The following is a 15,188-nucleotide window of genomic DNA, read 5'->3' on the forward strand; positions in this document are numbered from 1 at the left end:
GACCTCGACAAGAGATTGGAAGACCCGAACACAGCGCCACCTTCCGGACGACACGAAACAAGGAGCTGTGTTTAATTGTTAGGCGCATTGGGATGATCACCAGCCCTCTGCCCCTCTAAACAAAAAACAACAACAACAACATAAAGACATTAACACGCTTCACTCTTAGCCCGTCCTCTCCTCCCCTGTCCCTTTTCTGAGTAAGAGAGGAATATCTAGGTTTTTTTTTGTGTGTGTTTTTAATCCAGTCAAATATGAGTTGAAAATCGTGCACCTGAAATTGTTCTAGAAAAAGCATTCGCAATAATATTAATATAGTATCTAACCATCTCTTGAAGAGCTTTTTCAAGAAATATGCCTTTCCAAAACACTCACGATTCTTAAAGACAACCTGCACCCAATAAACCACTGTTACATAAGATCTGAACGAAGTGGTCGTCTCCTTTCCATTAGGACCAAAACTGAAAGATTTAAAAACTCCTTTATCCCACTTTCGGTCAGAGTGTTACAAGATCAGCTGTCGTCATCGAGAAGTACATAGAAGTCAAACTCATAAAGCGCTGGTTGTGAATGTGTATGTGTTTCGTGAGGAAATGTTGTTCAAATTATTCATCCATATTGTTTTTGTAAAGTAGTTACGCTGAGGTTGTCAATTGTAGACAAACTGAATTTCCATTTGATTGGATCAATAAAATTATCTTATCTTATCTTAATTATCGAATAAGAAGTGCAGAAGTTACCTGAGCCTAGCGTTAGCAGACTTTATTTTCAAAGTAATTTTTTTTCTGCATAGAAGCACAAGGAAGAGATTAAAGATTTTGTTGGTCTGTTGACAATCATTTGCATCATGTTGGTTGCCCTCCACCCTTTAAAAAACAAACAAACAATACTATAAGAAAGGAAGATTTTAAAAATCCAACAAGGAGAATATAATTTGCACTAGGCCAACACCAAGTCACCAACAACAATAACAAAATCTAAAAAGCTAAATTTCTGACTATAAGAAAGTCTATTCACATTTAGTAAAGCCTCTAAATAATAATCAACGTTATATGAGTCTATCGAGATCATGCCCTTTACTTTATGCATCTAAAGAAGAGGCAGACAGAGAAAGTGATGGGAAGACAATATCAAAGAATGGTCAGGCCTGCCATTGAAAGAAGTTCGATCCAAGGCAAAAGACAGAGAGGAATGGAGAAAAAACGGTTGACAGATCTTGTGTGGTGCCCCATCGGTTCAACAGACTAAGGGATAGATGAAGGTGATCTAGATCCTTCTCTTTACTTTATACATGTCCAGCAGCCAGACAGTACCCTCAAGTCCAGCCTAACAATCCATTCGCTGATCCAGACACTGCTTCATATCTATATAGGTAATGCCTTCTCTCCAAATCATCCCTAGTACAGATAATGTCTTCAGCATTATTAGCCAATCATATCCCATTGTCTAGAATTCAAATCTCTGCTGCAAACCGCTCAAGTGTTTTATCTTTGCAAATGCTTTCAATACCCCGCTAAGAGAAGTGTGGCGTCCGATTCAAATAAATTTAAATGCTAAGACAAAAGACGACTAGGTCGTCTTTAGAGGCCAGGCCACCTGTATTTACCACACAGGGTCTAGAATCGAGATGGGGAGAAAGAGAGGGGGAGGGGGGGTGGAATACAAGTGCTAGATCCTAGTTCACTTGTGTACTACAGATAAGTAATCGAAACGTTTAGATTGGATCTGCTGGACCATGCGGAAAGTGCAGTGAAGGGGAATGACGTATGTACTGGGAGAATATGCAGAGGAGCGGGACAGTGAATTTTCATACTCTTATGTGTATGTGAGAGGGGAGGGAGGAGGCGTGTAAGGAAAAAAAGGGGGGGGGGGAGGATCGGATCTAACGTTCGTTGATGCCATCCATGTGTGGGTGACACCTGGGGCAGCATTATGTTGCGATCGGTGTCACCAAACTGTTCAAAGAGGCTCTGGCTTCAAGTTCAACACCGTGTCAAAATGGTTCCTCTTGTAAGTCACGTGATCCGCTCTACGGTTATTTGTTTTTCTGTGATTAACCAAATGACGGATTCGTTCAATGAATGTACCTCGTTCTCTGGAGTGTCTATCCCTCCATTTCTCTCCCCACCTCGTGTCTTATTCGTGTTCATAGTTTGACATATATTGCTGTCTAAGATTGAAAAAGACTAAACTTTCCTGACTAGAGACCAACTTGTCTAATAAATATAAAAAACTATTAAAATAAACCATTTTAACTTAATAATAAAGGGTTTCTGGAATTCTCCTGAAATTCTAAAATCGGCAATACGAAAAAGTCACGAAAATCTCCTGAAATTATTAAAATCTTCTGAAAACTGATGAAAATCTCCTTAAAAACAGCCAATTTTTTTTTGCAACCTACTTACAAAGACTCAGCCTTGTTAGATAAACAGCCTATTCGGAAGACTACCTTAGAAACTTCTTGGTCAAACACTCAAAAGACTATTTTAAAAAATTAATTGTGCGAAATTTCAGCTTGATCAGATACTGGGTGTGGGAGAAATAACGTGTACAAACTTTTTATACCAAACAGACAGACTTTGTAAAAAGCAAGAAACCTTTGTATATCCCATTTCCCTCAATTCAAAAAAGAGAGTCTCACTTATCTTGGGTAACACAGACGTTACTTCAAAAAAGAAGATGATTACGTCCTACGTTAACCAATGACTTAAATTCTGCCAAGTCACTGAGAAGAAGAGAAGAAGGAGCATTTGTAAAAAGTTGTCCTAGCATATGGAACGAGGAATGTGCCTTTCTCTCTTTGTGTCTTACTGGGTTTTTTTTTTTATTAGCCTTTGTCTTTGTGTCTTTCTGAGTATTTTGTTAGATATAAAATCGACATGAAACATTAAGAACTAAGCGGGAACATTGGATGAAGTAAAAGGAGGAGTAGGCCTACCTTGAAGAGGAACATTGGATGAAGTAAAAGGAGGAGTAGGCCTACCTTGAAGAGGAACATTGGATGAAGTAAAAGGAGGAGTAGGCCTACCTTGAAGAGGAACATTGGATGAAGTAAAAGGAGGAGTAGGCCTACCTTGAAGAGGAACATTGGATGAAGTAAAAGGAGGAGTAGGCCTACCTTGAAGAGGAACATTGGATGAAGTAAAAGGAGGAGTAGGCCTACCTTGAAGAGGAACATTGGATGAAGTAAAAGGAGGAGTAGGCCTACCTTGAAGAGGAACATTGGATGAAGTAAAAGGAGGAGTAGGCCTACCTTGGAGACGCCGTAGACTACTGGCGGAAATCACATAATGCAGGGGCGTAGCTAAGAATTTCCCATCGTTTGGGGGCCCCGGGGTTTGACCTCTTTGGAGGCCCCTGCTTTTCGCGTAATATTTAATTTTAAAAAAATACTCATTTGGGGGTCACCCTCAAGTAGGGGCTGGGGGATTTTCAAATTCTTCCCCTTCCTCCTCCCCCCACCCTAGCTACGCCACTGACATAATGAATGTGTTATGAACATAAAGATAAGGGAGTAGAAAAACCATGTCTGCATAGTATATGGCTGCCTGGTCGTGCGGTTTGCGCGCTGGACTGTCGTTCAGATTTATCGATGGTCGAGGGTTCAATCCCTGCCCGCTCCCATCCCCCGTCGTCCTGCGGGAGGTTTGGACTAGGAAGTAATTATCTTCAACTCTGAAGGAACATCCGAAACATGTAAAACATTTTACAAACATAGCTTTAACGCACCAACCTACGGTGATGGACAATTGTTGATATAGATACATCTCTGGGAACATGACTAAAAAAGTGTTTGAATATGTAAGCATTAAGTAAACGATGCTTGATACAATGGTCATACTAATTAACGAAATAGTCCACTCTTTGTTGCAAATCACGTGACATATGCCATCTTTTGTTCACATCGCTTGCCATGACATCAATGTCAACACTCCATCCTGTCATCTTGTTGATGTCTTCCATGTAGCCACTTATCAAGAACACCCCCCCCCCTTTGCTCCCATTGCACCCCGCCCCATCCTATCACACACAGTATATTATTGTGACCATTAAGTAGGCACTTATTCTAGTTGAGAGAATTCTGTCGCAGTCTTCTACAGGCGGTGAATAGCTATTTAGATGCCAATGCTCATAAAAAGACTTGTAAAAACACCATTAGAAACCCATATCCCCCCTCCTCTCGCTATAGTAAATCATATCTGATAAAGTTGAATAGGACCAACAGAGAGCTGTCCCGCGGGTTTTTGCAGCCTTCTTAATCTCCGTAACTTGCGTGCCGGTGGTTTTGATACGTCACGGTAAGTGGTTTAACCTTTCATCTTATGAAAACAAAATGGCTACAGTCTCTTGGTGCACGTTCATCTGGCTGAAATAAAAACGATGTTGAAAAAAAAAAAAGGAAGCCGTTTGATTGAGAGAATTGAAAGAGAGCCTCCTTGGTATGGGTACGTGGGAGGAGGAATTCAAATGTATTGGGGTGGGGGGGGGGTAAAGCTGGTAAGATGTCAAGACATATTGCAGATCAGAATGGAGACGTTTCCAACCTACTTGGTTTTAAGTTAATGTACAGGATTGAATCATTTGGAGGGAGGAATTAAGAAACTGGAACAGACACAAAATAGAGCAGTGAGATTCATAACAAACGAGTATTCACATTTGATTAGAGTAACACCTTTAGTAAAATCACTCAATTTAAAAAGCCTTCAGGATAGAAGACTTAAAAGTAAAGTAGCAATTATACACAAAACACTGAACCATAATCTTCAAATTCAAAACAAAATCTAATAAAATACACAGAAAGAGACAACAATAAAGGCACATTCTTCGTTCTGTATGCTGGGACAAATTTGTACAAATGCTCCTTCTTCCCTAGTGCTATTAGAGCATGGAATTGGGTTGCCTGAACCAGTCAGTAAAACCAATGACTTGACAGAATTTGAGTCATTGGTTAATATGTATGACTAAATGCATGACTCGTAGGACGGAATCATCTTCTTTTCTGAAGTGACGTCTGTATTTTATAAGATAAGATAAGAAGGTATATAAGACAGCTCTTTGTGAAGCGCAGCTTTCATGCTTATAGGCCCTACCAAGCTCAGAACGCTATGGTCCAATCTCTTTTGTGTGGGGAGAGGGTATCTGGGAAAAGGTTTTCCGCGCTGTCTTTAGTCGCTGCATTCATTGAATAAATACATTTAAGTTTAACATTTTAACTATTCACCAGGGAACAGAATATGGTGTGCCTTTTGCTTGCTTGCTATATCATGTTGAGTGTAAATTAGAGCCATGTCAACAGAAGTAAAATGCGGGGGTGGGGGGTGGAGTAAACAGAAACAAAGCTAAATTATTAGCAGCTGTGTCTAAATGTTTATTCATTACAATCAGGCATATCCCTATAGGCCTAATTGTCGCCCACCATCTTTTCGTTCTGTGCTCTATTCCAGTAGAATATAAACATTTCATTATCGGAGATTTTCATACAGAAAGAACATTGCCTAAGCATTTCCTTTTGCAGCACAAAATAAATACGGAGGAAGCAAAGGGTTAATCAAAACTTATTTAAAACAATTGTGTAATTAACTAGCGGTAATAAAGAAGATTTGATACGAAGATCAACTGTCACGCATTGAGATAGTGTTAAAACCATAGCTCAATGGAGCCCATTCACCAATCGTAAATAAACAACATTGAGCCACGTGTTTCCCTATTTCACTATTTCTTTAACCAAACACTCCTTCCCTTCCAGAATAATTTTATTCACTTAGAGGGAAAAAAAAGGGGGCAAGCTGGCACCCAACGTCACACAAACGCACGTTGTGATTGGGGCATTTGGGGGCCAGCCACCATTAAAATAAACCCGAATAAAGCAGTTCCCTTACATCAAAGCAGTCCAAGCCGCCGGTACATAAACTCACGCTGAAATACACGCGTTAATGTTTTGAAGTCAATAAGTTTGATATAACTTTTAGGACATTTTTTTTAGGGGGGGGGAGGGTAAAATTGTTTTTTCAAAGGTGCAATTATTGTTTTCCACTTTAGCATCATTCCAAAGTTCTCATTTGGGTCTTTATTGATCACGAGTCATGGTCCCAAGCGCCATGGTTTCCACGTCACAGGCTGTGGGCCCCAAATGGTCGCGAATGCTATGCGATTGTTTAGAGACTAATTAACTCTTTTTCACCTAATCGACGATACCATCGTTGATTTGAACTCATTAAATTTAATTAATGTTTGACTTATATAAACCTTACATTGTCTTATATGGAAAGAGCATGCATTCCCTTTTAATTTTTAGTCAGATTATTTGCAGACGACTGCATAATATATAGAACAATAAAAACAACACAAGACACAGATATTTTACAAAGAGAATTAGATGAATTACAGAGATGGGAATCAAATTGGAGCATGTCTTTCCACCCAGAAAAATGTCAGTTGTTAAGAGTAACAAAAAAACTAAAACAAATTAATTCCACTTATCTTATTCATGGCAAACCAGTAACACAGACTAAAAACGCTAAATACCTAGGTGTTATAATGAATGAAAAACTGTCATGGAATCCACATATAGATGAAACTACAAAAAAATCAAACAAAGCATTAGGATTTATTAAAAGGAATTTCTATAAATCAAATAAGAACATAAAACTAAAATGTTATTTAACCTTGGTTAGGCCAATAATAGAATATGCATCCTCTGTTTGGGACCCCTCAACTCAAGAAAACATTAAGAAACTGGAACAGACACAAAATAGAGCAGTGAGATTCATAACAAACGAATATTCACATTTGACTAGAGTAACACCTTTAATAAAATCACTAAATTTAGAAAGCCTTCAGGACAGAAGGCTCAAAAGTAAAGTAGCAATCATACATAAAACACTGAACCATAATCTTCAAATGCAAAAACAAAATTTAATAAAATACTCTGAAAGACACAAAGATAAAGACACATTTCTTGTCCCATATGCTAGGACAAATTTGTACAAATACTCCTTCTTCCCTAGTGCTATTAGAGCATGGAATGGGTTGCCTGAGCTAGCCAGGAAAACCAGTGACTTGGCAGAATTTAAGTCATTGGTTAATATGCATGACTAAATGCATGACGCGTAGGACGTAATCATCTTCTTTTTTGAAGTAACGGTATATAAGATAAGATAATACTAGACCAAATATAACATTTTCTGATAACAAACGAAAAAGTTATTGAAGCTTAATCATAACAGGGCAATGAAATACTACTGAGCAAAATAAAGAATCCCGTTGAAACGTATAAAATAATTACGCAGAGAAAGAGTTAAGACTTAAGTAGGTTTCTGCTCGTGCTGGAGATTTTCACTTTGAACTAAACAATGTCAAGGCCGCTAAATTGAACTCCACTGTTGCCAACTCAACACAAACTGAATGGACCTCATTCACCAAAACGAACGGCCACGTGATTATATTGATAAAACAACGAAAAAAAGTCACGTGATAACCATTGATTAAAATTAGATCGTAATTTGTATAGAAGAGATAGGGAAACACGTGGCTCAATGTTGTTTATTTACGATTGGTGAATGGGCTCCATTGAGCTATGGTTTTAACACTATCTCAATGCGTGACAGTTGATCTTCGTATCAAATCTTTTTTTTTATTACCGCTAGTTAATTGCCCAATTGTTTTAAATAAGTTTTGATTAACCCTTTGCTTCCTCCGTATTGATATTATTTTGTGCTGCAAAAGGAAATGCTTAGACAATGTTCTTTCTGTATGAAAATCTCCGATAATGAAATGTTTATATTCTACTGGAATCTTTTTTTAGTGTGTGATAAAAATTTTAAACATAACTAATTCATTGATATACCGCTATTAACAAAATACAATGCACGCTCAATGGGAATTGAGAATACAGCAAAATATACAACAGAGCTAAAAGGGTTAAACTAATCTGAAGTGCTGGACAGGTAGTGTAACATATTGTTAAATCTTAAATTCGCCTTATCTTATCTTCTTATCTTATATTATAGATTACAGATTCAAAAGAGAAGATAATTACGTCATACGCATTTCATGTGTCAATTTAGTCATAAATGTTAAATCAGTGACTTAAGCTCTGCTAAGTCGTTGGTTTTCCTGTCTGATTCAGGCAACCTATTGCATTCTCTAATGGCATTAGGGAAGAAGGAGTACTTGTACGTATTTGTCCTAGCATATGGAATAAGAAATGTGCCTCTATCTTTGTGTTTTTTTTTAGTATCTTATCTTATTTATGCACAGAGTGTATTGTCTGTCTCAGCCCAAAGATTTCATAATAAATAAAAAAAATTGTATCAAATTGACAAAACAGTTAGGAAATCCAGCACAGCGTTGAGATTCATCTTATCTTATCTTATCTTATCTTATATGATACAGACCTTACTTCAACATTAACATATTAACCAATGACCTAAATTCTGCCAAGTCACGTGGTTTTCCTGGCTAGCTCAGGTTCATTAAAAGAAATGGTCACTAATCATACAGGAACATGTAACTATTATGCTATTTAACACATAACATATGAGAATAAGCCTCACCCGTTTCAGAACGTAAAGAACAGACACAAAATAGAGCCATGAGGTTTATAACAAACATACTCTTCATATAGGCCAGATTAACGCTATTAGTAAAATCACTAAACTTAGAGACACTCCATAACAAAAGACTAAAAAGTATTGTATCAATAATACATAAGAGGTTGGACTACAACTTATATTTACAATTAAAAAAATAACAACTAAAATACCCAGAAACAGACACAGATAAAAACCCATTTACATAAGCTTGGACACATTCGTATAAGGGATCCTTCCTTTCTAGCGCCAATAGCGAATAAACTGAATCAGTCAGGAAAACCAATGACTTAGTTAAGTTTCAATTCTCTAATTAACTTGCACAATTTAGACACAGAGACACGTAGAATAATTTGTTTGTAGGAAAGTCTGTAACATAAAAGATAGATAGACACAGAGACACGTAGAATAATTTGTTTGTAGGAAAGTCTGTAACTCTAATAAGATAGATAAACTGTTAGGCCTTCTGTCCGCAGACGATAAATTTAGAAAAATAAAACTAAGAATTTTTTTTTTAATTTGCGAAGTCCCTTAGCCCTCAGGACTCCCAAGATTGATATATTTAAATAAAAATAGTTCATAAAAGCACTAATTAATGTAATGCTGATTTTTTTTTTTTAAATTTCTCTGGAGCCAAGTGATCAAACTGAACCAGGCCACAATACATCTTCAACACTCTTTCCTAGCTAAACAAAAATCAGAAATTTTTGACCCAATTAGTTTTGAGTTCTTACTATTTCAGAGGCGAGAATCTACTACAATCTAGGATCACGCTTCAAAAGGGGATAAACATCTGATTCAGGAAAATTACATATCAGTTTCACCCTTACAATAATCTTCGGCTCTGAAGGAACATCCGAAACATTTAACCAACAAATGTACATCACATATAGTATGCTACAACACATATTATGTAGTAACATAATAAATAACAAAAATAGCTTTTGAAATTTAGGTCCGGGACTCAAATGATAGTTTTAATGCATGATTTTCTATAAGGTTCAGATAATGAGCTAGTAGTTGTCATCTTTTAAGACTGCTCTAAGACATTGGACAAAGTTCGCCACCTTAGTTTACTTAAAAAAGTTACATTTATTTTGGCATTTCCAGCCTATTACGTCCCTTTTGCAATTGCGTCTGTAATTTATAAAATAAGATTAAGCGAACGGACCTAAACTGTATTTTTTAAATGACACCATTAGATTTGAACTCAGGAGATCCACGAAAAGGGTGACCCACTATTGTTTGTAAGTTACAGCCGTACCTAAATAATTTTCGACTAATTATAGAAGACAGCATGGTTAGGGTAACAACAAAAACAATACAATTAAATTCTAATCAAAGATAAAAATGAACAATTGAAAAAAGGGGGGATACTTTCTCAAGTAGGTCTATAATAAACCTATGACTCAAACTCAAAATATCTAGGTATCATAATACAGGACAGTTATCCTGGAGTAAAATAACATTTACTTTAAAAAAAAAAATTATGTAAATTTTAATAACCTTTTTTAAACGCTTTTTAAAATAGGCCAATAACATGTTCATTGCGCTCTGTTAGTTGGCCATACTATTGTTCTATTGCAATAATACCCTAATAGGGGCAAATTTAAGGCTTTCATGCTGCCTTTACATTCAACTATCTTGGGTCGATCTCAAATCTCGAATTCATTATTTCTCTAATCACCATCAGAGATTCGAACTCTAATCCATTTTGATAAGCAGCCAAGCAATTTATGCCACTTGGTCACAAGCCCCCTTAAAACACATTTTCTCATCAGCACTTGAATATTCATACTTCATCAACTCGAAAATACAAACTAGAAATACTCTATAATAGAAAATATTTATCACAGGTGAATATATAGCCCTCGTATCATCGTAACATACAAACTAATTAGTCTAGATATACAAATGAACAGTAGATTCTATAGTAAAATTAACACTAAATAAACTATAAATTATATGTAGACCAACGTCTAACTAAACACGACTTAATAAACTGCTTAGAAAAAAACAAAGATCAAAAAACATTTCCTGTATCCCTGAGATAGGACAAACTCATACAAGAGCGCTCACTATAAGCGTGTAATGAAACATTTAATGTTCGAATCACCCAGGAAGGCCAGAGACATATTTGGAAACTCTAAATCAGTGTTTCCCAAACTTTTTTCCTAAACGGAACACTTCGCACATTCTGAGTATTTAGCGGAACATTTCGCGGAACATTTTGCTTACTTTTTTAGAGAGATGAATTCACGTGGTGGTCTACTAGCTAATTATTCCAGTAGTTTGTGGGACTCATATTCAGGCCTCGCGGAACACTAGGGTTGGTTCCGCGGAACACAGTTTGGGAAACACTTTTCTAATTAATAAGAAATGATTAAATTAAGATAGGGATATTCCTAGAACTTGTTGCTTTTCTTTTTAAGTCAATCTGACAGGCTGTGACTCTGACCTGGTCACAAAAAGGTTTACATTTATCTATTTCACCCTAAAAACTCGGTCATGTGACTCCTTACAGAAGTTTGAATTTAATTGTAGGAAAAAATCTAAGACTATAGTGTCACTATAGATAATAGATGATAAAGACAAGTCAAGGGGACAGTTGATGGTGATGAATGATAGATGATTAGAAGATAATGAAAATAATATATTATAGGTGATTCAATATAAGAGATTTAAGTTACCGGTAACTAAATGTTCAAATGATCACATGGTAACCTAATGATTCTTAAAGAAAACATGAAGTCTTTTTAACAATTATTTGAGATAACAGGATACTACGTTCAAGACAGATTATTGCTACAATCAAGACAGATTATTGCTACAATCATAGCTTGATTAGCCACACCAGATTCTGCCCCGTCTCAAGATTAAGCCAAAACCAGTGACTCATTTGGGCGCATCCATTGCCTTTCGAGACAAAAGGAGCCATATATAGCTTACTGCTACAATCAAGACTGCTTAATGCTACAATTAAGACAGCTTGCTGCTACTTTCGCTGAATGAACTCTTTTATGGTGCGTCTGCTCTATTTATGTGTATGTTTGTGTTGTGTTGTCTTAAGATGAGAAAGAGTCCTTGTAATCTTAACAAATTTCCATACGGATCAATAAAGCAGTTTTAGTCTTCAAGACAGCTTACTGCTACATTCAAGGCAACCTAGTGCAAAATCAGTAAAGGCCTGTGGTAACATTCGAGATGACCTGCTAATGAGTTGAAATTTTTGATGTTAACATTAAGCAGTGGCGTAGCGAGGTATCCGTAGTCCCGGGCTTGGTAATACGGCGTTAGGGCAATCTGCTGTAAATGGTTTACTAAAACAAATTTATCCGTATAGTAATACTTTTAAAGAGTAGGTATTGAAGGCACATTTTTTTTTATGTTAGATCTGTTTATGATTTTAATTAAATTTCACTGTAAAATTTACAATAACATTGGAATAATGTCATAAACATTAGGATTTTAAATTTGAGTAAAAATCAATAAACGTAGGTAATATGCTCACCGTATTGATTGAAAGCACATGTTTTACATAAGATTTCTATTCGATTTCCATTACAAGGAATGGAATTTACTGTCATCTTATAATCCTAATTGATATATCCGAAAAAGTAAATAGACACCGTAATATTAAAGAACGCAATTAAACAAAAACAAAAATAATTTATCTTATAGAGCACTTTCACATTGTTTATAAATGTGTCATTATCATTATTGTTGTTATTATTATTATTATAAAAAATACAAGTTAGAATTTAATGAATTACTGTACTGACAATTTTAGAGCTACCTACTTTTAATAGATTTCATACTTTGGTAATTTTCCCTTTTGATAAATATACACAAAATATAGCTTAAGAACAATAAATATACAATGGTTTAAATAAAATAAAATAAGATAAGAATCTCAAACATTTACATTCTTACATCCAACACATTTCTCCTTACAAGAGGCCGTTTGGGCCCATGTTGGCCGTGGGCCCGGGCGCAATGAACTTGTCACAACCTCAAAGTTGGTGCCATAGAGTAGAAACCCTAATTCTATATTGTAAATGTTAATTCAATATTGTGAATCTTATTCACAACTCATGTTGCCCTAGGGTGAACACTTTTGACCTTAGGTGAACCAGAGTTAAAAGGCAGTCAGTCAACATACAGATCTTGTAGAGAGCACTTGATAGAGTCACATAATATAAGGAGTAGAGTTAGATGTTTAAAGTAGTTGGTTATAAAATAGTTACTAAGTTGTTATATTGGTGATATTTCTGTTGGATTAGTACTGACCATTCCTGGGTCGAATTGTATATCGTATTCACCATGTGATGTTATATTAAACTTATTTGTGTCTGCTACGTCCAGCGTCATTTCATTATTATGTGATTTAGAACATGAACCCAATGTCACCACCACGCCTACATTGATAAACCGACAATAATAGCACAGCATCAAACATAACCACAGTGACATTCATCATATCTAAAATAACAACGGTGACAGAACTCCCATCGCGTCATGGTTGCTACGCCACTGATATTAAGTAAAGACTCGTTAACATTCTGTGTACTAAGTGAATTGAATTAGTATGTTTGAGAATCGGACCATAAAAAAGTATTACGGGTGTTAACGATGACATAATGTAGTCTCATAGAATGTTTTTCAAATACGTGTATCACATAAACAAAACTTACCCTTGCTCAGCCTGGACTTTGTCAATTAGTCCACCTCTAGACAAACTGTCCGCGTATATGATATGTGAAATAATTTTACAACAATGATCGCTCTGCACAGACTGTTCTTTAATATGTATCCATCCAAAACTCTTGTAAATGTGAGCTCTTCACTTGGAATCTCGACTTTGACTCTAATCACCTTGTGTTCCAGGGGCGTAACTACAATTGAGGATTTGATCCCGAGCCTTTCCGTCAGATGTAAACACAGGCTGTATCTCGATCAAAGTCTTTAGCAATGATTCAGTCTTGAATTCAAGTCGTGACTACACATCATCGAAATATCAATTCGGGTCTATTGTAAGCACTCCAATGTTGGTCAGTTCAAGACTAGCAAGGAGCACTGTAATTAATCATTGGCTCAGATTAGAAGAATTATTCCAATACAATTTAGCTCGTTGAGATGGTAAATGAAAACAAATCAGATGCCGAGATCTTGGGGAAGCTTGGTCTAGCGACACACTGTTGGCGTCAGAACATGTGATGCTTTCTACAGCCGAAAACATCAGCGAAGAAGTAGATTTAGTTTTTTTTGGTAAGTGGTTCGCTCAGACGCGCCGCCAAATCCTTTTAGGTATTGCCATCAAGCTTCGTGTGTGTGTATGCATGTGCGCTCGTGTGTGTGTGTGGTTGGATTATCCACAAAACTGCTTGTCTCTTGAAAGGTTATGGACGCCGTATTGTCAGCTCACAGACCATCATTATCGCCAGGCTAGGAGTGCCATCAGAGTCAGACCCCCTTTTTCTCTCTCTCCCTCCCCCCTCTCGTCTTATTTGTCTCATGGACCGTATCCTCTTTTACCCCCTCCCCCAATACCTTTTTTTTTCTTTCTTGTGACCGTCCGCCTGCCGACATTAACGATTCTTCTTCTTTGAAGCGTCTGGCTTCTCTGTGCGTTCTAGTGACGATTCGATTTCACGAACCTTTACGGCGAGACGATCTAGTGTCCCCGCCCCTTACCTCTTTTGTTCCCATGAATAATCTATGATAGGCTCCGCCCAACTCCTATTTTTTTTTTTGTTAAAGTTTCTCTCATAATTTCAGTGGAATGAGACAAACGACAACCAATCAGAAGTGTCGCCAATCGAAGCCGCGCCGCGAGAGGAAATGAAAGCATATCCGGCAAGAAGATCAAGCCATTGACCCCAAGTGCAAGACGAGGGCGGAAGTTGAAGCTCATGAATATTTGAAAAGACCATCAGAGAAGCAGAAGGCGAGAAGATCCTTTCAAACAATAGTCTTCAGAAGCAGAGGACCTGGCCATTTTTTTTTTCTTCAACTACTGTTCCAAAAGAGGGTGGTGCTAAAGGCGTGGCTTAAATGTTAGGACACGGACTGTAATTTTGAAAGCGACACCTAGCGGAGAAGGACTAAGGGAGGAGAGGGGGGGGGGTGTGAATCCGTTCGTCACCCACGTGCGTTCTTTTGACAAATTGCCTAGATCTGTAGATATCATTTTCAGGGCCCTGGAAAGAATTCAAACTGTGCCTTTTACGAGTGTTGGGTTCTACTGGGCCGCTAACAAAACGGCCCAGTATATTTATGTAGCTTACCGTGACGAGTCTTTCCCTTTGAACTTCGTGTTGTAGCTAATTGATCGCTTGGATTGTGGTATAGATCTGGGCAAGGTACCTACAAGAAACACGCGGGAGTAATGTGTAGGGTACTGTGTGGCTAGGGGGTAGAAATGGGTGCCGTTTAGGGTAAGGTGCCTAAGAGAGTAGGGCGCTGGCTATAGCACAGGGCAAAGCGTGCGCCAACGAGCACGATCTCATATGATGTTTGCTCAAAAAATGGCGTAAGCTTTTAAAAAGACACTTAACAAACTTTTTTGTTTTAACTCCTCCTGTATGTTTCTTATAA

The 15,188-nt window shown here is 37.2% G+C and overlaps 1 protein-coding gene across 1 annotated transcript in view; it reads right to left on the reverse strand.

Annotated features, from left to right (window-relative positions):
- The window catches only part of LOC106078746 (uncharacterized), a 55,825-nt gene extending 41,779 nt beyond the window's left edge, over nt 1–14,046 (reverse strand). Inside the window, exon 1 of the mRNA XM_056027757.1 lies at nt 13,286–14,046. The gene's annotated coding sequence lies outside the window, so the exon portion shown is untranslated. The remainder of the gene's footprint in view (nt 1–13,285) is intronic.
- Between the last annotated feature and the right edge of the window lie 1,142 nt (nt 14,047–15,188).

The sequence above is a fragment of the Biomphalaria glabrata genome, chromosome 4 (genome assembly GCF_947242115.1).
Source record: "Biomphalaria glabrata chromosome 4, xgBioGlab47.1, whole genome shotgun sequence".
NCBI lineage: Eukaryota > Metazoa > Mollusca > Gastropoda > Planorbidae > Biomphalaria > Biomphalaria glabrata.